This window comes from Heterocephalus glaber, unplaced genomic scaffold (assembly GCF_053883595.1).
Source record: "Heterocephalus glaber isolate CG9 unplaced genomic scaffold, H.glaber_assembly_v1.0 deba00001454, whole genome shotgun sequence".
NCBI lineage: Eukaryota > Metazoa > Chordata > Mammalia > Rodentia > Bathyergidae > Heterocephalus > Heterocephalus glaber.
The window spans coordinates 6,728,889-6,755,625 of record NW_028258303.1 but is presented as its reverse complement, the minus strand read 5'-3'; the positions used below and the strand labels follow the sequence as shown (position 1 = coordinate 6,755,625).

The following is a 26,737-nucleotide window of genomic DNA, read 5'->3' as shown; positions in this document are numbered from 1 at the left end:
TTTATTGGAAGATAGCTCTACCATTTAGTTTTGCATCATCTGTCATTGCTTTCTTGCTATAATGGCAGAGTGGTGTAGTTTGACAGGCATCATATGACCTGCCAAGCCTAAATATTTACTACTTTGTCCTTTTTAGAAATTTTTCCAGACCTTGTTTTATATGAATTATGTCTATTGCATTTTACCTTAGTGAAAACTAGAGCTGAGGAAATTTTAAAATTGAAAAACACATAAGCAAACATTCCATTGACCATCAGAGCTAACGGTCATTCTGGCTTTGGCAATAGCCCACTACACATGTATGAGAAAATGAGAGAAGCAAAGGTAAATATCCTATCTCTGTTGCTATGGATATGACCTTGACCCCATGTGACAACTTGAATGGGTTTAAAGGAGGGGAGGGCTCATACCGTACTTTGGGAACCAATATGAAAGTATGTGGCAAATAGAAGCTGCTTAATGCATATTTGAGTAAATAAGCAATAACAACAGAATAGGAAGACAAATATTTCCATAGCACTTTAAAATTTGCAACAAATTTTTATATGCATTCCCGTTATAAGTGTACAAAGGAGAAGCAAGTTCACACAGAAGGCTTTGTGAATAGAGACTCTAGAGGACATTTGTACATGGAGGACAAAGATAGACATAGCCTAGTATAAATGATTGTGAACATACATAACAACACAAAATATTAAACTAAATGAGTCATATAAATGTTCTTACATTGACTTAGTTAACTCTTTGTTATACTCCAGGGCATATAACATAGTCCTATAGTAAAGAAAAATACAATGGAATAATCTAACATGTGGCCTGATAGAAGAGGAACCCAAGGAATGGCAAAGCACAAATCATCTTCAAAAGAAAACCTTCAAAGGTGGGCTCCTGAGGAAATTTTACACTGGAAGGCATACTGCCTTCAAAAAAGTGAGAGAGACATATTCTTAGTGTTTGATTCTATTTTTAACCCACCCTGCATTTGTACCTTGCAGGTAAAACATTTTAAACATTCCAGCTTTATTGTCTGACTCTGTGTTAGAAAACCTAAGAATAAGAAATTTCAAGAATAAATTTAAATTTATTGGTTTTTATTTTGTTGATGAATAGAAATGGTCAATGACACTTGAACACTGCTTTTGCAGTTTGCAGTTAATCTGAGAAAGTCCCTGACATACGAACATCATGACAGTGCCTTTTGATGCTTTTGGGTAGGAAAGGTAGTTGGGTTTAGATCATGAACCATTTATTTTCTTTAACTATTTAATTGAATGTGAAACATTCTCTACTACAAATAAACATGTTGTAGTTAAACAAATATGAATTATGTTTGAACCATAAAACTAGTCTTTATTCAGACATGTATGGGACATGACATCTGTTATGTACACTGCTTTTTATTCCCAAGAAAATTACTTAAATGCGGCATAATATTCATCCATTCAATTAAAAGAAAATTTTGAAAAGAATCAAATTCAATAATTATGAACCTCAAACACTCTAGAAAAAAAAGTTATTCTATATGTAGTGAAAACAAGCCTGAACTTCATTAAGGCATTTTATTTTTACTTCCTTCAATATTGTATTTACAGTATTTTTCAAGCAGGATGAGAAAGTAATCCCTGTAGAGATATTAAGGAAATCATTTATTTTGTTAGATACCCAAACATGTGACTATAATACATAATGGCCTTTAATTAGAGACATGAAAATTGAATATCACTGCTATATCATGTGTTGTATGTGAAATACGTTGTGATATTTATAAATATTTTAATAGTTACCAGATGGAAGTAATGTGTGTTTTGTCAAGTCAGAAACGTCTTTTTATGATAATAGTCTACACTTGTGATAATTTATTCTATCTTTGCAATACTGATACAAGTTCTCTTCACTCTGCACAGTATTCCAAGCTGTAGCAAACCAAATAATCCAAAACATTAACACATATCAAGGCGAACATTAATGCATATGACTAAGGAATATTAATTTATCACTGATTGTGCTGTATTTTGAAACAAAAAGACTGAACATCTATGAACATTTTTACTCATCAAATGTATCCTTGGAAAAATTCTAAAAGTGTTATTCTAGCAGGGAGGAAATTCCACATGAGCCAATATTCTTTTGGACATAAAACATTAGAATGCTACTGTCTGATTTCACAGAGTAAATTAATATTATTTTCTTGTGTGTGTATTTTGCCACACAGGTATTTTGCAGATCAGTTCCATATTTGTTAGGGAAGAGGAAGCTTTCCTTCTCATTTTAGACTGTTCTCTCTATTCCTAGATATCTGTTGCCTCTATCACCAGCTTCCTGAAATGCTGCTGACTTCTTATTCATCTGTGTTGGCAACACCTAATCATTATGTTCATCTTGGGGAATCACTACATATACACATATACATATTGTACCTTAATGAGTTTTACTTCCATTTCCATTCCTAGCCTTCCCCCGCTCCCATACCCAGATCCCCTTCCCATCTCCCTGTTATTGTCATCTCTATTTATTTGCTCCTTACATTATTTATATTTTGGGTTTCTCATATAAAAAAATTAGTTGGCATTTAACCTTCGTTGTCTAATGAAATTCTATGGATTTTCTTAAAGCCACTAATATCTGACTTGTTGTGAATTCCATACTGTACTTACTTCCACTGACAATAAAAACGGAGCATTATATTGTCACTCCTTCCTTTTCTGTTAATTGACACTGGCTTCTCCTGACCAGACCCTGCACATGAATCAGTGTGTCTGAGAATGCTGTGGTGGTGAAACTGTGAGTCTCTCCAGTGAACCTGTATAATTTAAGCATTTCTTGACGCATCCTTGAAGAGCTGCTCTTCAGTGCTTTCAATCATTTTAATGAGGTGTCTTAGCTTGATTTACAAATTTGTGTTGTAAACACAACTTGTTTTGTTATGTTTAGATTCTGGTTCTTATTTTATAATGTGTGTTTTGAGAGTTCTTGATACTGTGAAAGAATAAAAAACTTCATCTTTCTTCTTCTCTTGCACTGGCAGAAAAAACAAAAATGGTTAAAGCAGAATTAGAAATGACTTTTTGGGTAACCAACAAGATTAAAAGGTTTCAAATCTGCTAGGATAGAACACTGACCATAAGAAGGTTCACTGATGCACACACACTCACACACACACATGAAACAGACACACAGACACATAATGAGAAACACACAACTCATAATTACAATAGCAATGTACTTCATCTGTTATTAACAGGATTAGGCTTAAATCTGATACTCAGCATAGCAGGCTCCTAACATTTCAATTCATCTGAATTCTTACATAAGATTTTACAGTTTTAAAGTGTCCTGGGGAAACATACTTTTCAGCAATGTGATGTAAATAAAGTACTATAATGACTTGCAAGAAAAGCTAAATTAAAGGTACAAAATTTAAAAGGTTATATGGTTTCCTACATAAACTGCTGGCACCACTTTATAAATGGGAATTGGATTTATAGACTATAAGAAATCCTTAGGTAGCTGTGATTTACATTTTTCTATTAGTTGTCACAGTTTAATATTTTTCTTAATGCACTGAAATTTGTTTATGCCACTTTCTGAGAGACTAAAGTGCAAGTGTTACAAATAGGAATACATTAATAACAATTTTATGAAAGGAATATAGCAATGACATAAACTGGTAGCTCAGCATCTTTTCAAGGCTCTGGTAGTGAGGAGTTTAAAGCATTTGAAATTAATAGTTTCCCTCCCTTTTCTGGGAGGCTACAAGCTTCAAATAGAAGAATCATGGAAATGGAGTATGAATATCAAGTTTCTGTTAGATCCTTGATCCCGAGATCTGTATGTGGATGGATATTATGGAAAAATGCATAGGATTAGTAGGGTATTAAGAATAGTTGTTTAAAACCTAGACAACCATTTTCTTGTTTCTCCTCACTTTATTAGTAAGCTCTGTGATGTTTTCCCTACCATCGCTTTTGTGGTGTCAATCTATTCCTCTGCATGAAGATCATTTATCCCTGAACCTTTAAATGGATATAAATTATCATCTAGAGAAAAATAAACAGAGTTTTAAATTGCTCACAGCCTAAACAGTAACTGAAACGCTTCTGAAAAATTCAAATTTGGATCTGCCTTTCCAGAGACTCTGAGTTACTTAGTCCTGCGTGGGTTCCAGGATTTATCCTTTCCATTTGTACCTAAGGTATTGGAATGCAGGAGGATCAGTGTAATTGCTGCTCTTTCAGGGCACTGGAGGAGTCCTTAATTATCCTGAGACTCCAGTTGAAAACATTGACTATGGAACCCAGATTAACTCTTCATAATAGATACCTTAAGCAAAAATATTACTTTAATAAATATTACTATGAAATGTATAATCCTTTTTTCGGGGGAATTATGTGAGCTAAAAAGCCTTCTTTGGGCAGCTCCTTCACTGAATATCTACGCCCTTCCTTCCACTCTTCCACAGAGTGAAGTACAATATACCACAGGCATACTCAGCTTTACCCAATCACCAGGAGTATCTCTCCAAGTGCAAATCAGAGCTAGCTAGAAGTAATGTTGGCAATTCTCTCATTCCTATTATAATATTTCTATATGTGAAAAATAATAAAAGTGCTATTTTTGTTTCACTTAGTAACTTTCATGTGTGGATAACTTAAATGGGTTACTTCCACTAGCCATATGTCCTCAGATTCTTTTTCTTTCTCTATTAATCAGTCCAAATGGGAAATTAATACTACAACAATTGGCTTTTCATCTTGTCCCAATTCTAAGTTCTGCTCTTATCTAATCAAGTAGAATGAAATATGTATGGTTTATATGTATGGTTGCATTGAGAATTTATAATCTTCCTAGCAACTCCTTCCCTCGTTAATCTAGGCCATACTTAATAATTGCTTTTCGCAAATAAAAGGACAAGTTAATTGCAAAATTTTTCCTCTACTAGAACTGTCAGGTAAAGCTTGCTGGATTGAAGCCAACTGAAATTTTCTTGTAAAAAATTTATTCACCTGTTTCTCAAAATATGTAAATGTACACATTTTTAAATGTTATGAAATATGTTTTATAAAGCACCATATATCTTTCAGAAATAATGACTAGCTGAGGGCCTATGCCATCTTTCTACAACTCTAGTTTTATATGTGCAGATGCAAGGGTTTCTAGCTCTTTTGAGTATCTCTGTATGTCTTTCAATGTGCATCTGATATTTTTAGATTCTTTTATTTCCAGGTCACAAAACTCATTAGTATTTACTTACATTTAGATGAAAATTAGTTTATAAGCATCTAAATATTAATCAATAATTTAGCTACAAAAAGTATAATGTTCCAGATTCACTATTTTTCTGTACAAGCAGATACAGCATTACAAGAAGACTATACTTAGGGTGCCTGATTTCCCAGCACTTTTCTCCATGCCAATGTGGGACAAGGAAAGCTAAAAAAATTATTGTCCAAGGGGAAACAATTATACTTTGCACTTCATTTTCCTACCTTATCCCTTATGTTACATGGTAATCAAAGATACATATATATTTGTATTTGTAGCTTAAAATTTTTCCTTTAGCAAATTTAACAGCTGCGAGTTCTCAACTTGAGGGTATACATTGGGATGTCATCTTTAATTTTCCTTTCTTTTTAACTTTTATTTTATTCCAGCCAAAGACTGTGAAAAACAAGTCAAAGTGCAAATACTGCAGTAAAATGAATAAAGCTCCAAAGCTGGCATTAACGAGATACTTTTGGAGAAGTTACGGCCAGATTGCACTATTCGCAACTTTGCAAACTCTTAGGAAAAACCTGGGAGTCATCTAGCTAAATGCCATGGTTGTATTTTTAAGAAGTTTGCATGATGTTATGCTTGTGAATTCATTAGAGTGTAGCTCAGACTCTCTCCAGGGATCATTAAACAGCATGCTGTAGGGTTGTGGGCTGATTGCACACAAGTTCTAGCCCTGCTCACTTAAAATTCATTTGTGTGATTTGAAAGGGCTATGGCATTTGAGACTACAAAGATCAGAAGTATAGTAATCACAAAGGAAGGCTGGCACACTTTCAGCAATCATGATCTGCTCTAGTACCAGTGGCCAAGCTTTGCGCAGTGGAAGAAATTGTCACCAGTGAGGTTTATCTGAGGTGTGATCATTGCTAATTGAAAACTTCCCAGTACCCCACCAAGACAACTTGAAATATAGTACCAGTGCCCAAAAGTCATATAATCAGCTTTTCACATAATAGAATAGTTAATTACATTTTAATATTAATAAAATATTCACGGATATTAACTCAAATGTCTTATGGAAATTATATAGGAAAACACAATATCTTAATGACAAAAGAAAGTGTATATACTCATGCTAGTGTGTAATTTAGAAACATATCTAAAGGTTTGAATAACAATATATTAAGACAACATTAGTTCATAAGCACCTCTCAGTAATGCAGGTAAAATAGTTTGATGCTTAGAAATAACAGATACATGGGCAAGGTCTGAGTAGTCTCTTAGCTGGTAGGTTGGAGGAGTTTTTCAAAGTAGATGTGATCTACAGAAACAGGCAAGCCAAAGCCAAGGCCTGGAGCCAAAAGTACTCTAATATAGCTGATAGCAAATATCAGTGCTGTAAGAGGTCTGTAGGGGCAGGGACTTAGGCCAGGATATTGCAAAAGGTGAGGCTACAGATAAGAAATCAGAAACTGCAAGGATTAAACCAAGTCAAGAAGCTGGATATGAAATCAGATAAAACAGAGGTTCATAGAATTGGCCAAGATCAGAACAGGATCTAGTTGCTGATTCTTCTTGGTTTGGTAGCTACATGGATTGTATAAACGGTTCTCAAACATTTTGCATTTAGGAACCCCTCAAATTGAAAAAAAATCTGAGGTCCTCAAAGAGCTTCTGTCTAAATGTTTAGTATACCTGCTGTACCAGAAATTTAAATGAAGAAAATGTAAAAATGTTGATTTTTTAAATTATTGATAAATCATGCCATATACATATAAAGATTTTTTAAAAATAAGTATATTTTCCAAACTATTGAATGATTACATTACTCAATGAAACTTGATCCATTTTTCTCCTTGAACTTTACATCTCCCTCCAATCCCAGAGCTATTTATGTTTTTTACCTCCTTTTTCATCAATAGAAAATAATCGCCACTTTTTCCAGTGTTAAATTAATTGGCTCTTAATATCTAGTTACTGATTTCATAGCCACCGGCTTCTCCAATATGGCCTTTATCTTCTGGATTAATGTCTCTAGATTTTTTCTGGTACTATTTGGTCTCTGGAGACCTGGCTTTCGGTGACACATCAGACTTCCCTCTCTGGCTTAGATTTGTACAGGCATGGTCTCCTGTGCTTTTCTCACTGTTTTATCTAATCCACTTACATCGCCCTCTTCATGACCATAGAGCCCTTCCTGGACGGATGAGGTAACATGAATCCTGTACTCCTGCTTACATTGTTTTCCAGTCTAATATGTTACTCAGCTCTGTGTACACATACCCCCTCCCCCCCACACACACACATACACTCGAAGTAAAGGCAGATTACTTCTATTATGTGTCTTACATGTATTTAAACACCACAATAACCCAAGGTGTAGGCACTATTACCAGTCCCATTTAAAAGAGGAAAACTCCAGTTACAGAATGTTTCTCATGTTGTCATCATTGAGTCCTAGTGTCCAAGCAGATAGCCTGTGCTCAGAGCCAGCCCTCGTTATTTATTATGCAGTCCCACTTCCCAACAACAGTCAGGAGGCTCACAATGATCTTTTTTTAACATTTAAACCATAAAGATACCTTCCCCCATTTTCTCTCTTTATTATCCTACTTTTTCTGTTACTTATCAATCCATAATCACTTTAAGAAATGAAATATTTTGCTTCATTAATGTAAATTCTTGATACTTGGCTAAGAGCTGAGATTTTAGATGTTGACAGGGTTACAAATAAACTCCTTTTTCTATTGCGGTTGTTGCTGCTGCTTCCTTTGGATCCTTGCATTGACTTTTGTTTAAGTATCAGGTAGACATGACCAGGTCATTCTGTACAGAATTTCGACTCCCAGCACATTTACCTCTGGTATTTCTCCATGGCTCAGTCATGCACATGTGCTCATAGGAAGCTGTATCTTTGCCACAGCCTTTTCCCAGGCCAGTATTCCACACCACACTTCAACAGCTGCTGCCGCTTTCTTTCTCTTCCCTTTTTTTTCCTTCTCACGTACCCTCTGCTAAACTACACTTGTATATTTGAGTAATAAACTATATTTCTTTAAAATACTAGAATTTCAGTTTTCAGTAATATAAAGAGATGTTTTTCACTTCAAATCTTGATTTTCTATAACTGTACTCTTACAAACTTTGAAATACTGATGAATTTGTTCATAGGAATTTTGCAATAAAATATATCCCACCCATTCTTAGATCAGTGTCCTGAATAGTACTTTTCCATGAAATAGAATCAAATAAAATGGCATATTTCATGGTGGAGAGCAAATGACAAATGAGAATACAGTGTTCTGGTTACTTTTTTTAAATTAACACACACAACAATACATGGCTAATAATTATCTAGGTATTCTACCTGATGGATACTGTTAGCTTTGTGTGCATTTGTGCATTCAATATATATATATATATATATGTGTAACAAATACATGCCTTAGGAAGGATCTTACTGTCTTCATGTCAATCCTAAAAGGACAAAGTAAAATGTGATCAAGTCCTATCACTTCCTACTTGATAGATTTCACTATAATCTGTCCTCTTGAAATAATTTGCATCTACATTGTGTCTCAATGGTGGAAATGGTAGGGTGCTCCTGTGCCCCTCCTCCCAGTTCTGCATTTATGTAACATATACCTATTAGCTTGAAATCAGCCCTGTGGGGTGTTCATACCACAGAAAACAGCAAATATTTCAAAGCAGGGCTTCCTTTGCCCACTCAGCCCCGTCCGGATCCATTTGTTAAATATTTGCTACCAATCACCTGGGTTTAGGGTCAACTCAGTGGACAGATCCAAATTAGGCTTTCAGCTCTCTCGGTCTTCCTTTACTCTCACTCTCTTGCCTCCCCTTCCTCACTTTCTTTTTTTTATGCATAGCTCTCTCCTTCCATTCTTCTTACTCGTCTTATTCCAGTTGTTTCTAATCCGTATGTGTGGATATTATTCCCTCTTAATAAAGAAAGGCTTTCTCCATGTGGCAAGAGAAATGGAAGCAGTGAATGACGATCATGTATAGAGTGCAGTTAACCCAAAAGTGCATCTCCTTTTCCATCTCTGTTCTGCACAGCACGAATCAGGAGTCATCGGTGGTTACTCATATGTCTACACTACAACAGTTCTCACAGCCAAGTAACAAGGATATGGGGCTCCGTCATTACCGCCTACAGATTTAATGAAAAAGGTTACCATGATTTAGTCAAACCAGAATCATCAGATTTGGGAGTACAGGACAGTTCAATAAAGAAAGTGAGGTTATTGGATGGACAGAAACAAAAAATGTTGTAACTCAGATGTTGTTCTAATATATTAAAACTAAAGTGTATATTTATTGCAATTAATAATTATCAATTCTAGAATAGGGGTTCTAATGTTGCTTATCTTTTTGTATGTAAACACTTTTTTATCACATTGAGGAAATTGATTTATATTTGCTGAGCATTTTTTTTAAATAGTTTAACTTTTTGGGAATTAGTACAATTTTGCAGCACATAATAACCACATTCATTGTGGGGAGTTGGTACATGGACTTAACTTTATTTGTTATACTTTTTGTCGGGAGCAATTCTACATAGTTTTGGGAAAAAACATTTCGCAATTAAATCATGATCAGAGCCTAGTTTTCCTGCCTACCGGCCAGCTACAACACATTAAAACATAACTCCATCTTTGCCCCGTCACACCTAAAACCTCAAAGGTCCAGTGATTCTGTGATGCTCCAGGACAGGATTACACCAGCTGAAGACATCCTGGGAGGAACAAAAGCTTCATCTGCATAGTTCCTCATCGTTCTAAGATTTTTCCACACCACTGCCGCTGCCCTCTGAGTGACCTTTTACATTCGTTTCTCCCCAAGTACTGAACACTCGCCACCTGAGTCATCTGTTACATTTGTTTCTCCCAATGTACTGAATAAAGGTGTGGTAAGCTCAGTCTGGGGCTTTCTGCTTTGCTGCCCAAAGCAGCCCTGATGAGGCCCCAAAGCTCAGCTTCTTCTCTAAGTCTTATTTCTTCTATCTTTCCTGTCTAATAAGTTAATTCATCTTGTGCTGTCATGGCTCGAAGGAGACTAAGACTTACTACAGAGGTTCTAGAAATGTCCCCTTACCTTGTTCCCTACAACTTTTTACTAAAATAATAGAAATAGATAATATTTATTACACTTCTTTATTTAAGTAATAGAGGTAGATTTCTTAGTCATCATCACCTTTCAAGATGCTTTACCATTATTGATTAAAGATCTAAATATTAAAACAGAAACACTAAACGGGCTGGAACAGAGGTTAGGTAGAACTCTTGAAGACACTGGCATAGGAAAAGATTTCATGAACAAAACCTCAGTTGCCCGTGAACTAGCACAAAGAATCAATAAGTGGGATCTCTTCTCATTAAAAAGCTTCTGCACAGCAAGAGAAACCACCAACAGTGTGAAGAGACAATCCACAATGTGAGAAAAAATTTTTACCAGCTGTTCCTCAAACAAAGGTCTACTATCTAGAATATATAAAGAACTTAAAAAAATCAGACCTCCCAAATTTAAAGACCCAATCCAAAAATGGGCATCTGAAATGAACAGACGTTTCTCAAAGAAGCAGAAATAGCAAATAAATATATGAAAAAATGTTCAACTGGTCATTTGAAAGATACAAATGAAAACAACGCTAAGATTTTACTTCACCCCAGAAAGAAGGGCTGCTATCATGAAATCAATAACAAATGCTGGTGGGGCTGTGGGGAAAGAGGAACCCTGCTCTACTGCTGGTGGGAGTGTAGACTGGTGCAAGCACTGTGGAAATCAGTATGGAGATACCTCAAAGAACTAGGACTGGAAGTCCCATTTGACCCAGCTATTCCCCTGCTGGGTATCTTCCCAAAAGAATTAAAAGAATCATACCACAGTGATATATGTGCACCCACGTTCATAGCAGCACAATTTGTAATAGCTAAAACTTGGAAACAGCCCAAATGCCCATCAACTGGAGACTGGATAAAGAAAATGTGTTTTTTTAATATAAATTGGAGTACTACTCAGCCATAAACAATGAGAAAGTAGAGACATTAATAGCTAAATGGATGCACATTGAGGCCATACTCTTAAGTGAAATAAATAGGATACACATGTGTAACTACCGAATACTTTCTCTGGTGTGAGAAACTGAAAGTGTAAATAAGGATACCACAGTGATATAGGTGCACCCATGTTCATAGCAGCACTGTTTGTGATAGCTAAAACTTGGAAACAGCCCAAATGCCCATCAACTGGAGACTGGATAAAGAAAATGTGGTTTTTTTAAAAAATGGAGTACTACTCAGCCATAAAAAATGAGAAATTAGAGACATTTATAGCTAAGTGGATGCACATTGAGGCGATACTCTTAAGTGAAATAAATAGGACACAGATGTGTAAATACCAAATAGTTTCTCTGGTGTGAGAAACTGAAAGTGTAAATAAGGACTAAATGAATAATAGGTCATGTGAAATAGGAAGAAAAGGAGCAAAGGGGAAGGAATTGGGAGGGTTAAAGGAAAGGATAGAAGGGAATAGGATTAATATGAGAAAATTGAAAAATAGGAACAAAATTTTTGTAAAAAGGGAGGGCTGGAGGGGTTGAAGGGAGGGCTGGGCAAGGGTGAAAAACAAGAGCCAAGAGAGACTATGTAAAGGTGCAAATTTCCAGTGATGAATGTCATTGTATTGTATACCTAAAATGTACCAATGATTAGAATGAATAATCAATAATGTAAAATAGGAAGAAAAGGTCCAAAGGGGTAGGGGTAGTGGAAGGGGCAGGGGAAAGGAAAGAAGGGAAAGGAAAAATGCTGAGAAATGGAAAAAATGGAAATAAAGTCTTTGTAAATAGGGAAGGGTGGAGGGGTTGAAGGGAGGGCTGGGAATGGGGAAAAAATAAGAACCAAGATGCATTATGTAAAGGTACAATTCCCAATGAGAAATGTAATTGTGTCGTATACCTACAACGTACCAATAAAAGAATTTAATCCAAAAAAAAAAAAAAAAAAAGATATAGGAAAAAAAGGTCCAAAGGGAAAGTGGGAGGGGTTGGGGAAAGGAAGGAAGGAATGGGATTAATATAATATAAGGAAAAACTGGAAACAAAGTCTTTGTAAATAAGGAGGGGTGGAGGGATTGAAATGAGGGCAGGGGAATGGAAAAAAATTGAGAACCAAGATGTATCATGTAAAGGTACAAATTTCCAGGGATGAATATCATTATATTGAATGCCTAAAATGTACCAATAAAATTAATTGTTTAAAAAGATGATTTACCATTATTAAATCAAAAAGATTATAAGGATGAAATGGGATTGATTTCATCATAATGCATTAAAAATTAAAAATTTTACAGATATAAGGAATATCAATATAGTGACTAGTAATATTTCAATAAGTATTGACCATTGACATTATTATTATCATCAGTACTCTATCCTCATTTTAAACAATGACAAAATATACTCAGTTTTATTAAATATATGTGCATGAGTACATCTACCTGTATATCTATATAATTATGCATTAATTAATGTGTCTTTACTTCGTGGGAAATTTTGGATGTCTTTACTTCACACTTAATGATGATTCCCTGTAGTGTTTGATTTTGGAAAGTTAATTTTCTACATTTCACTTTTCTCACTTTCATGTAGTTTTATAATGAGGCTGTTACAGCCTTGGAAGACCAATGCAATTGCTTTAGCTTTTCAGGGTCCGGAGAATTCTAAGAATCTCTCCCATGTCTCCTACTAGCACTGTAACTGCCAACACCATGCCACAGATCCCAGCATTGAATTGAAAGTGGGCAACATAAATTGATGAAGAGGGTGAGGAGTTTCTGCTTTAGTGTTAGAATTTTTGTTTAGTGTTCAAAATATTGGAGTACTATAATGTACTTGTCAGATGGGAGACACCAGCAGACACATCTTTTCTTGTGCCTGCCTCCATAGGCAGGGCCAGGAGATGCTGGGAGATGAAAAGTCCAGTCTCTGACTGGGGAACCTGTAGCAGCTGCATATTGCCTGGCCTTCTCTCTGTTTCTAAGAAAGAAGTTTGAAAAAGCATGGTAAGAGAGGGAGGAGAGGGGAAGCAGTCATTAACAACAGGTAAAACGCACAGTATGGCTAAAATACGGAGAAAAATACATACTCTAACCAAAGAACTAATTCCAGTAATTTAATCTGTTGTGGCTTTCCATGCATCTGGTGGTCTCCTTTCTGAGCCACACATTGTCAGCTTGTACCAACTCCAACATTGTCATTTTCTTATCTCTTCAACTCCACATTTTCCACTTTATTATAACCTTTTCTTTCTAGTAGTGTCATAAACAACCTCAATTTCTGTATAAAAAGAAATTCTGTGAACATTGATACTACCAATCTATTACATCTGTACTTTACTTAGTTTCTATTATATGTTATTGGCTTCTAATGTGAGGCTAGGTGATCATTTCAGTGGACAGGGAATCAAAACTCCTTTTACAGCAATTTATAATATTTTTTTCTTAATGCTTATAAATTTTAATGAATAAAACTTACTAAAGTCTACTTTAGAATGAGCTTTTGCAGTAAATGTAATGGTAAAATGTCATAAAACAAAACAACTAAAACAGAGATTACAATTTTTTAAATGGATTTTTACTTGAGAAAACAGAATTGACATGATAAAAATCTTAAATCTTGCAACAAAATATATTTATGATTCTCATAATATTGCATAGTTTTCAGAATGCATTGTGTATACTTCAAACTAATATTCAAATTGCAAGTTCACTATGGACTTGAACTGTTAAATGATTTATAAATTTTTGAGCATTAGGAAACTATTTTTCTGATAATCTATATTTACTTGGCATATTTTTAAATAAGTACAATATGTAATGACAAGTAAATTCATATACTACATATTGGGACCATTTATACATAGATTGAAAAAAACCTTTAAATAATCTATATTAAACATTAACATTATTCTCAATTATGAACCTAAACAAATATTCTTTTTTTGGGTACTTGGGATCGAACACAGGTCCTTGCTCTTGCAAGGCAGGTGGAGGAACCACTGAGCTAAATCCCCATCCCCTAAACAAATATTCTTATAGGAATATACCTTGTTAGATATTTTATTAATCATAAAACTTTTTGCTCTACAAGTTTTATACATTCTTGGAGACAGTTGATCAATTCTCACAAATGCTAATGAACAATTTATTTAGGTACTGAACACAGACAGGATTTATTGAGATAAATATGGTTTTATTTGTAGTGTTTATGCACAAACTTGCAAGTTTCCAGATATTAATCATCAGTATCTTATCTGGATTGCCTCTCTTGATTGTCTCCTGCCCATATATTCCAGCATTTTTCCTCTAAACAAGCTAGCCACTTTGGGGAAGTATCAAGAAAATCGAATCTGAGTTCCCAAATGATACAAACAGGTCAGTTATTTTATTACAGTACAGCAAATGCTGCAGATGTCAGGGACCACGTGAAAGGATTGAAATATGGAGTTGATGATTGAAACCCACGGTAACCCAAGAGCAAATTACCTCCTTGAGATGATTGGGATGTATTCAAAATTCTATTTGAGCTGCTAATTTTTGGTATTTTGGAGACTGAAGGGCCTCAGTTGTTCTTTCAAAATGTTTAATTTTATTTTTGTTTTAGGTATCAGGTAAAAGCATGATAAATATTCATCTACTAACGTTTCTTTGCCACAGGTATTCACATATGGATATGAAAGTTAGAAGCTGGGAGAGGAGAAACAGGTGACACAATAATTTAATAATAGTCAAATTGACTTTCAAATAATGTTGCTGAAATAGCAATTTAACCATTATTATTTCAGCAGGAAATATTTCCATTAAACAAACTGGAGGAATGAAATAAAGATAAGTAAATTTCATTCAAAATCCACAGTAAATCATTAAGTGGTTTCAGCTAATACTTTATTGTAAATATTTCTTACCTAGTGTCACAGAATTATGAAAACACCATACTTAGCCTGAAGTTTAATAACACGTATCATAACTGTAAATCGGTTTTCCTTCTCTATAATCAGATATCAAGTGTGGAAGAAATGTGACTACAAGATAATTACTTTGGAAATATACAACATTGACAAATGAGTACTTTGAACATTAATATATCACAGATTTAAAGAAAAAATTTTTGTGCATTTCACTTAACACACTTGTCCAATCATCATGTGAATCAGAAGTAGATGCAAAACTGAGTACATAATTTTATGCTTTCAACCCTACATCAAAGGAATGCTTGATATTGCCCGGTGGGCATGTGCTAAATGGAGGCAGAGGCCAGACCTGTGTTCCTGGATACAGATAAAAATTATGTGGAATAGTGTGTGGGCTTTATGATGGTCTTTTAAAAAACAAAAATGGATAAAAAAAATCAAGATCTTATTTTCAAAATAATGCACATTAAAAATTACCTAAAATTTTCAAGGTATAATTTTCTAAATACTTGGATTCTTTTGTAGAAGAATTTGTAAAAGATGGTAATTATATAAAGTAATTCTGTTTGTGCAGATGGCAAAGAACTCGGCCTTTGGTAACATCTTTAATTTGCATGAAACATCATTAAACTATTCAGTGCAAGCAAAATGATAAGCAAATTAAAGATTAAAACTTGGATAAAGGAAGAATAGTTTTTTTGTTGTTGTTGTGTGTGTAGGTGTGTGTGTGGGGGGGGGTGTGACAGACAGGATGAAGATGTGTAATAGAGAAATCTGCTTATAAAAAAATCACAGCATAGGGCCAGGGATTTATGGGGCCAGGGCCCCGCAAGCAGAAGGACTCAAGTTCGATCCCCAGTACTAAAAAAAAAAAAAAAAAAAACACTGCAAACAAAATTAGTTTTCTATATAAGCAAGAGTATAAATGGCACAAAATACCCTATTTTATTTTTTTATTAGAACATAAATCTAGTTTTACTTGTACTTGCCACACCTTACGGGGGGATTCTCTTACATGTGCATTTATGAAATCTTTCCTCCTCCTTGGATAGAGAAGATCTGCAGAGAGTTTTTATTATGATATCTGGAGAATGGGGGTGTTTTCAGTACATCATGGTCATTGCTGAGGTTTGTGAGATTTTCCTTGACCACATCCTTTTGGCCTTTTAGAAGTGGCAAGGCCCTTTCATCCAGTGTGGAACTTAGCCTTCAGGACTTTCTACACAGTTCTCTCTCTCTCTCAGTCTCTCTCGGTCTCTCTGTCTCTCTGTCTCTGTCACTCTCTGTCTGTCTCTCTCTCTCTCCCTCTCTTTCTCCCTTCCATAAAACAAAAGCTTTGATCGCTTCTGTAGTCTTGCTTCTGCTGGTGCATTTGCAGTCCTCGACCAAAATGTCCCTTTTTGTCCCTGCGTCCTTCTCAGTATAGGGTAAGTAAGGTTTTTTTTCTATAGTCCAGTTCTCTCTGCTTATAACAGTATCCTTCCACCACTCTTTACTTCCCACAAATGCCTTCCTGGTGGTTCTTTACAATACCTTTCTACACCACTGCTCTCATAAGAGGTTGTTACATTGGGAGGTACCTCTCGGCCCCTGCTCATCCATCTGGAAGTTCGAATCTTTGTATTCCTGCACCTTTCCACGCACGGGTTTGAAATCTCCTCTCCTGTGGAGGGAGACTTTGCACTGGCAGCCCAGAAGCTGTGAGTGAGGAAGCTTAGATCCAGAATATAAATCTCACTCCAGATAAAATCAGAGAAAAGGAAATCCTCGGACTTCTTATCTCAACAGTGAATATGAAGACTGTATTTTTGCTTCAGCCAATTAACATTCAGCTAGAACATTAGTAATAACTTCCCAACCTTGTTTGCATAATTTATATTTGTAGTTACAGTGTTCTTTGAAACTTCAACAATGTTTTGTAATCCTTTCACATATATCTTTACATCTTTTTAAAATTTCCGTGGAGCATTTACGGCCAAGTCTTTTGTCATTTTCCTCAACTCATTTACCTCGACTTAAACTGACCTCAGCGGGACCTTTCCATCCTCGAAATGTTCTGCTTTACAGAGGAGTTTTCACTCTTTCCCTTTTGCTAAGCTGAATCTGCTTGTTCAGTTGTTTCCTCTCCATCTGTGCTGTCTCCTCCAGAAGCTGAACTGTTAATAATCTTTCTGGATCTTTTGACATTACTTCCTTTCTTCCAGATATGCTAAAGTGCCTTCTTCTCTAAATATACAACAATCAAATCATAAAGGGGGGCTTGCTTCACATTTAAATCACAATTCTCAGTACTGCATTCCCTCCAGTTGTCTCAGAGATCAGAATTCAGTGTCTCCACTTTCAACTATTTCTGGTTCAGTCCCCAACTCTGAAGTCCCTGATGACAGCTGTTAATCATCAAAGGAGATCACCTTTCTTCAGTCTTCCTGCTCCCTGGCCACAATCCCATTGGCTTCACAATCCCTCCTGCCTGAAAATCCCACTTTCCTTGCCTTTTGCCCTGCTTCTCCCATGGCTCCTTAAGGCAAACCATCCAGCAGCTGCCCTGAAATACTCTACAGAGCGCTGGGCTTTTGCAGGTCTTTACCTCCACACATTCTCATCTTTATTTACACTTAGAACTTTTGTTCTGTGATTTTATGTCAGGTAAAGTCTTATATTTGTGTAAAGTTTTGGCTTCTTTGTTAATTCATTTGTGAGCCTCCTCTATGGCTTCCCACCATGCACCTGTCAAGAGGATCCAGCCATCCTGTCCCTTCTGCTTTACAGAATCAGCGCCATACTGTTGCAGTGTTTGCGTTTACTGTAATTTTTGCTTGGTGAGCCACAGGAGGTTAACTCCTTGGGAGGTGGGGGCAAGCCCATGACATGCATCACAGTTTAGAATCACACAGACAACACAGAGTTTAGAACCACACAGTCAGGGTTCTGGTGTTGGTCATCCACTGAAGTTGGATGAATTTTTGACCCTCACTACCTTTCAGGTTCTTCATCTAGAAAATGATTTTCACAAAGTATTATAAGGACTAGAGGCCTAATATTTGCACACAAAGTAGGAAGGTGAAATATCAGAGGAATATCAACTAAATAAATGATTAAGAATTCAGTCTTCAACAAATGCACAATGAATGATAATCTGATAAATTCCTAATAGCTAATGAATGAAAATATTTTTGTTTGAAAATTATGCACTTCATCTTTTATACTTCTCTAATCTCATAGGAAATTTGATTCTTTTCTTTTATTCTATTAAAATATTATTTACCTATACTTATCATTTATTCATTCTTATTGGTGTATATACTTCTTATTTTACTTTATATTTCACCAAAATTTTAATTCTCTAAAAGAAAAAAAAATGACTTCCTTCTTTCTCTTTTTTTTAATGAGAGTCTACCCTGAAACATAGTAGCTCATCAGTAACATTTATGCATTTCTCTTGCAGCATGTAAAATGAATCTATTAAAATTCAGTTTTAGTGAATACCTCTCTCATACATATATTATTATCAGTGACTTAAGCAACATATAAGTCAAAGTAGGCAGATCTGAGGAGATAAGAATCCTGGATGACATCAAAAGACCAGGATTAGTTTACCTTCTCTTTTTTCATCATGTGGCTTCACATCATAGTTTAAGATCTGCCTGAGCCCTGAGGATCACATCTTCATTCTAACCAGTCAAAATGACACAAGAGGAGCCTGCCCTTTAAAGTTGGTCATGACATAACACAGAAGCTGTATAAAGTACTTAGACTTACTTTTCACTTGTAGGAGGGTATATATCACGGGAACCTAAAGACTGGAATTGTAGTCTTAATTTTGTATGACCATCCACTAAAATACTAAAAACATAGAAGGAAACAGATTTGAGATTAGGAAATTAGTAGTATTTGCTACTATTTAATAACAACATGATTGTATTAAAGTGCTGCATTTCTCTCCTTCCCAATAAGATACTTAATCTAAAGAAGACTTGTTACTGCTTCCTTATACTTATAAGGTATCATGTAATTATCTCCTTCCATTCTGTGCACTTTGAATTCCATGATGTAGCACTTGGAATAGATTACTCCAGGGACAGAGACATCTACTAAAAGAGTCATTAAAATATTTATTCATCAAAAATTGCTTATCTATATCTGAGAAAGTTAGAATGGTATCATCATTCCTTACTGGAGATTGAACCTAGGGCTTCACACTGAACTACATCCCCAGGATTTTTTTTTAATTAATTCGTTAATTAATTTTGCTAGGATCTTTCTAAGTCACTCAATTGCCCAGGCTGGGCTTGAATTTGCCAATGTCCTACCATAGCCTCCCAGACTACAGAAAGTATGGGCCTGAACCACCACACATGGCTTAGAACGGTATTCTTAGCCCTCGAAGAAATGAGATAATTTAATGATACAAGTTTAAAGCATTTCAGTTTCCGGAGAGAAGTTGTGGGGAGTGGGCAGGTGTGTGTTTGTGTGTGTCTTTTGTTTTGAGGCTATTTTGCATCAGGTTATGATCTAAGGAATTGTAAAACATGAAATTCAGAAAAAATAAAAGTTAAGTGTGTTCTTAAAAATAACTATGCAATGGTGGATATTTATACAAAAGAGCAGGAAAATATGTTTTAAAAGTATGCCTAAGTGGAGTATATGAGCTTTCAAAGTCAATTTCAGTAATAATGTAAGTAGAGAAAAAAATTCAAATGAAAATGGAAAGTCATACTTAAGGAACAATGCCTTATTTTTTGCTGTTCTCCTTGCTATAACAAAATTGAGTATTCTGCTGCACTTTTTCTTAGAATGGCCATTTTGGAAAGGAACTATTATTGTGTGTTTGGTGCATCTGGTTTAAAAGATAAAAATTCAAATATAAATTATACTCACTAAAGTGGTTTCATTCAGTAAAATATCTGGCCTATATTATTCCTACTTTTACAATATTCTTTAGAAGGATCAATTTTGAAACTATAACCATATGGAATTAACTGTAAGCCCTTCAGATATCCCAAATCCAGCATTTTGAAACTACTTCATACAGCTACTTAGTGACAGAATGACAAATGAATGTCCCATTCACTGTAGTGTAAAGATGACGGACTTAATGAGCTGTGTCCTACTTGTCAAGTAAGTTTCTCCCTCTGTATATCTCTTCACAGATAAAGCAATTACTTCACACTACAGTGTGGGGGAGAGAAAGCAGTATAGGATCCCTGCTTTTGCCTCTAAGGAGACTAGCCCAGCCAATCAGATTAAACTATATTGATGATTCAGTATTCCTATTTCCAATGGTAAAATTCTGGGTGTTATAAGGGGTGTTGTACATTGATAGTGCATTCTAATGGATTCAATCCCCTCATGAGACCATGGTTTTTGATAAATTATTGATCTGCATGTGATGTGTCTTACTTAATTCCAGCCGTTCAGATCTAGTACTACTATTGACGTTTTTTCCAGAAATAAAACAAAGTTCATGTTATGAATATCCAAACTTTAAATTGATATGATGGCAAAAAAAGAGATTTAAGAAGGTCGATTAATGACTATTGAATGTCAACTATTCTTTTCTTTCTAGGATTTTTATTAACCTCAACACATACTTTTTATTAATAACTGACATCTTCATAAGTATTACTTCATAAGTAATACTTCATAAGTATTACTTCATAAGAATTACTCTTATCAACAAAGAAATTCATTGATTAGAAATAAATATCATAGTGGAGATAAACAGAATACATGAAGGTATGTATTATTAACAAATTTTTTTCTCTGATTATGAACATAGAAAAGATAAATGATTATTTTGACTTATGGTATATGTTGATAGTTTACATTATTTTAAAATTCATATCATTTTTCATGATGTTTCAAACTTATTCCATGTAAAATATCTTTTAAATTACAAGGCACAGCCTCAAATAAAAATGAACTTTAAAGTCATAGTAGAATGGCCTTCATTCACTACAAGTTAGAGTTTCTTCCATAGTCAGGTATCTATGACTCTATTCTTTTGTTGCTGGATTCTTTTGATGGCAGCTTGGTCTTTAGAGAGGACCAAGAAGTAAGCAACTGATTTTATTCTTCCCTCTTCCTTGCTTTTTTCACCAAATACCTATGTACAATATTTTTTATAATCATATTTTCATTCTTTCCTTCTATTCTAAATGTTTATAACTTCTTTTTTATGTCAGATTACAGTTTCTCACAACCTCCAAGTTGCTTCTCAGTCCACTGCACATTTACTATTATATTTGGTCTTTAACTTCCCAATAAGCAATAAGTCCAAAGTTGCATGCGCTGCTGAGACCCTGGAGTATAAATATCTATTTGGTTGAAGCCCCAGCCTTTACTGGAAAATATTCCTTATGAATAATTATGGAGTCAAAAAAGCAAGTAGAGTTGGTTTGTTTTCTTGTACTTTTCAATATTATTTTTCCTAGAAAGATTAGTCCTTGAGTCATTATTGATGAAGATAAAAAAAAATAACCAACCTATGAATTTTATACAGAATATTGCACCTACACAGGTTTTTCTGCATTGGAGTTTTAGGTTAAAAAACATCATTGTTAGGAAGAAGGATCTTCCTCCCATTAACATCACATTTAGTACATTAGGGGATACTCGGTCAACTTTACTTCTTTCACATTATGTAGAGCAGAGTTAGGTGTATGTGATATAGGGGGAAGAGATGTAACTCCCAAACTTACTAGATATCTGAAACGCGAGTTTGTGTTCTCTAAAATAGAAGAATGAATTCTAGGAACAACAGAGGTTAAGAGTAGGAAAAATTTATTGGGAGAAAGGAAGCTTCTGCCTAAGAGAGACAGAAGGGGGACCAGAAAGTGGATTGCCCGCCCACCCCACTTTTCAAAGATGTTTTATACAGCAAAGCCATGTGGTGATGCGGGTATAGAGTGGAACAAAACTATAGGACCCAATGGAAATTTACAAGGTGGACATGAGGTGGGACAAAACCATGACCAACCAATAAGATTACAAGTACAGTCACCCAGGTAACATTGATTAAATGGGCATCGAATGGGAAGACAAATCACACACAAAGATTTTCCCATTTAGAATACCTGCTATCTCTAGGGGAAGTAGCACTTCTTTTCCTTTATATAATGCTAATCAGTGAATGTGCCTCAATTGTTCTCCATGTTGGCTCCTTGCTGTGTTGGCTCTTGGAGGGCTGGTCCCATCTAACTTCACACAAGATATTTAATTAACTTACCTATCAGCAATATATGTACAAAGATTAACTTCTCACCAGCATCCTACTATTTTGAAGAATTAATTTAAAAATCTAAAAATGCACCCTCCTTTGTCCTAATCCTCTTCTAAAACAGAGATTTTCAAGGTGAGATTCACTATGTTTGGATTATACTTCGAAATTGAACTTATAAAATTCCAAATAATTTTAGGAGATAAGCATAGCACAAAAGATTGAATGACACATTGTGTATTACATAATATCTTTATGAAGGAACAAGAGATTTCATGAGAAGTAAAAAGAAAGCAAACAACAAGAAATCCAAAAAGGATGCTATAACAGATAGTGATAACCTGCCTTGCTGGGCTAGGGTTCCTCAACCATGATATGGTTAGGTGGGAAATCTTCATTTTGGAAATCTATTTTTTGTTTTGTAGGATCTTTCCTAGTATTTCTGGCTTCTTCACTTTAGATGCCAATAGCATACCTCAGCTCATGTACAGAGCATTGGCAAGAATCTCCCAAGGGCTAAACAGTCCCCAGCTATTAATTATTGGGAAGATGAATCAAGAACTGTGATCATATGAAGTTCTGTACAATTACCAGCTATTATTTCTGAAACCAAAGAAGTCTTATTACTCACTGTTCTAAGTTTCAGAGAAATTATATTATTTACCTAATGATACAGACTTAAAAAGTGGCAGAACTCAGAACTCAACTTTATAATTTATAGTCAGCTGCCATATAGAGTTCAAAGGAAGGTGAGAGGTGACAAATAAACATTGTGTCCATGGAACAATTTTGCTAAGGTCCAACATTGGTCAGCTTTCTCTTTCTTAACATCAATTTATATAAGACATTCCTTTCTCAAGATGTTGTTCTGTGTATAGAATTTTAAAAGTGATTTAACTTTATTTCTTACTTTGTACTCCAAGCTTAGATTATAGTTGTTAGACTATGATTTGTGAAACTGCTTGGAAGCCAGAAAAGACAGGTCTTTACTATTACAATGATAGATTTGATGGCATTTCGAAGTAAACGTTGCCCATAAAAGCTAAGAGTGCACAAAAGGTGGGAGATCAGCTATAAACTGTCAGAATTATTTTACCTTTTCTCTTGCAACTTATCTATAAAAAATAACTTCAAAAAATTGCAGTTAAAATCCAAGGACTTAAAAATAAATGGAAAGGTGACCGGTTCTTTTATTTACTTTTTATTCATTCTTTCTATGAACAATTAGAATCATTAATGGTTTTAATCTCCATGAAAGTAAAGATTTCATTTCTCTTCTTTCTCCCTATTATGATGGCTGTTTTGTCTGAACCTTACCGTTTTTTGAAAGGTAATTGACAGTATATAATATTTATTAAATAAAAAGCAATAGGAAAGAATAAGAGTAATATATATGTATAATTGCATTTTTTACAAAGCAAATAATCTGAGAATGTGCAATGTGTGTGGATTAGACTAGGGACGTGGATGTTTAGATATATAATACAATGGGTTAAGTTTAAACAATTATAAATTTATGAGTACTAAATATTATGTCTGAGTAAATTAATCTTTTCTTACTTATCACTCTTACCTTTTTCAAGCCAAAAGAGATTATTCAAATATGACTCTGTAAAACTTTAAATGAGTAGGGTTTATCATTACCACTTATTGCTGTATTATTTTGTTATTGCTGATGACAAATTATCACAAATTTATTGACTTAAAACAACATCCATTTACTACTAACAACTCTGTAGGTCCTAGAATTCAGACAAAAAAGTGCTGGAATCCTCTGCTTGAGTTATCCGGAATTCCAGAATTGCAGGCTTGCCAGGCTGCATTCTTGTTTGTAGGTTCTGGAACCCATAACCACTTTCAAGCTCATTTCTCTTCTAGGCACAGTTGTGTCCTCCTAGGTCATGAAACCTGGAAGCTTGCTGGCTGTCAGCTGGAAGCCACTTAGGGCCATCTATACTATCTGATTGTGCTCTTCTCCATTCACAAGCAGAGTATCAGATCTTTTCCGTGCTTTGAGTCTAAGATTTCTTGGACCAGCTAGGGGGGAAAAAATCCACCCTATTTTTAAAGGGTCATGTCATTATGTCAGGCCTATCCGGGGATCTCCCTGTCCCTGCTTTAAAGTTGGTCATGCTGTGTGACATAACCTTATCGCAGGAAGATCTCTCAAGCACACATTCCTCTGGATTATGCAAGACCCGTATGGTGGTAGGGAAATCTTAAGTTACCTTAGAATTTTGTCATCTTTTTCACATGGTCCTCATTCCACTGGACTTGGTTGGCCATAGTTGTCATAGTACCTAAATGATCCTGATCTTATTAATCACCATCTTTATTATCACTGCTTATTTAAAGTATCTGTCTTCCTTTTTTAGCTCTTACCATAATAGCATGACCTGGTTTGGCCTTATTACAATTGCATTCTTTTTACTTAACTTTTGCCTGGCTGTACAAAATAGATATCCATTAAGTATGTGTTGAAGGAGGAAAAGAAAGCAAACTCTAGCCAAACCCTATTATGTAAGAAGTTTCTAGTCATCTTCTTCTAAAGTTCACCCCTTTTCTCAGGTCAACTCAGATTTCACCTCCCAGCTCATTGGAACATTCATTGCAAATGGGCCACCTCACATACTCATCCTCTTTACCTCCCTACCTCTTTTAACATTCTGGAATCCTTTTTACTTATTTATTTATTTGCTTGTTGTCTGGCTTCCATGCAATCCAATTCTCAGAACTTTTTCTGTCTCATTAATTGATGAATCTCCAGGCTATAACCTAACACTTGGTATAAACTAATGAGTGTTTACTGAAAGCTAGAAGAATGAATGATGGCCTCAAAAGAATATCCTACAGGGTTTGGTTGTAATTTCTAATGGCCCAAAAGGTACCTTGGACATTTAAAACTTCTCAGGATGTGCATTTTACTTTTTAACATTTTTAGAGTATTTCAGTCTTAGCAAAACTACAATCTACAATCTTCACTCTTAATTACACAGTACATTTACCTCACACTTTGTTATCCCCCAAATCATGAATGTTTTATACAAAATAATTAACAAACTTAAGGCAACTATGATTGTACTTAATTAAGGATTTGAAATACAAGTTTGAGTAGCATCTGTCCTCTCAAAGGGGTAATAGTTACACCAAGAATCTAACATAAAATTCATGTTTCTTGATGTAAATTTATTTAGTGACTTGGACATCCTGATTATTTACTGAGTGAAAATCAGTCCTTGGTTTGGGGTTCTAATAGTTCTTTTGTTTTAATTTTTACACTTAGCTTAGCCAGCATCATTCTGTGCTCTTCTCTGCCTGTTTTACTTTACAAATTTAAAATAAAAGCAATATGACACATATCACCACCTGTAAAGTAGTCCATCTACCTTGAGCTTCCTGTGGTGTCCCCAATTCTAACTCCAAACATGTTCTCACAGTCACTTTGTCAAATGGGACGTGACAGTTTCTGGTACTTTGCAGCTTGATAAACTGTCTCCTGAAATACACTTAATCAGCATAAATTTGGGTTGCTGTGAGGACATATATGCATTAACCTTCTCAATATAGTCTTAAGTATCCTAAAATGTGATTATTTAAATAGTAACTACAAGTAAATAAGTCCTTACTTCATTTTCTTGAATCCTGAAGCACAGTGCTCTAAATACCGTTTTGGTAGGAAATCATTGACAGCTGCAGACTACTGGCACTTGAGACAGAGTGATAAATGCACACCAACTTTTGGAAATCTCCACTTCTTATTTACCAGTAATTATCTTCCACTGGCTCATCTGTTGACACTCGGTCATTTAGTCTATCGACTGATTAATGCTAAATAAGTTTCTAAGCCTTTGAGCCTAAAATAGTAAATCTTAAAAACTAACACAGAATTAAGTTTTTTGCAGAACCTTAGTGTTTCCCTGCTTTAGGAAAACTACCTCAATTTTCACTTATCTTTTAAGGTAGGCTTGTATTTCTTTTACATTTGCTTTGCCAATATGCACACAATATGTGCATTTTCTCTTTCCTCTGCCATTATTTTTCCATGGTGAGATAACTGCCTTTTAATCTCCCCCTCTTATTAATCATGTACTGTTCCCCTTGTGTCTTCTCTCTATACTTTTCTCCCTTGTTCACAGACCCCCATGATGATTTAGTATAATCACTTCTTCGCATGTATCTCCTCTAACACATGGTAAAATTCTCTAGCTTTTTCCACTAATTTATATATATTCAAACAATTAGAGTGAAAAATCTGGGGCTCAATGGGTGATAAAAAAGTTGCCAATTCATATTATATCACATCAGATTGCTCTCC

The 26,737-nt window shown here is 35.0% G+C and overlaps 1 protein-coding gene and 1 pseudogene across 5 annotated transcripts in view; both read left to right on the top strand.

Annotated features, from left to right (window-relative positions):
- The window catches only part of Grid2 (glutamate ionotropic receptor delta type subunit 2), a 1,480,136-nt gene that overhangs the window by 517,126 nt on the left and 936,273 nt on the right, over positions 1 to 26,737 (top strand). The gene's annotated exons all lie outside the window — the stretch shown is intronic.
- LOC147827121 (U4 spliceosomal RNA) lies at positions 6,083 to 6,165 on the top strand (annotated as a pseudogene).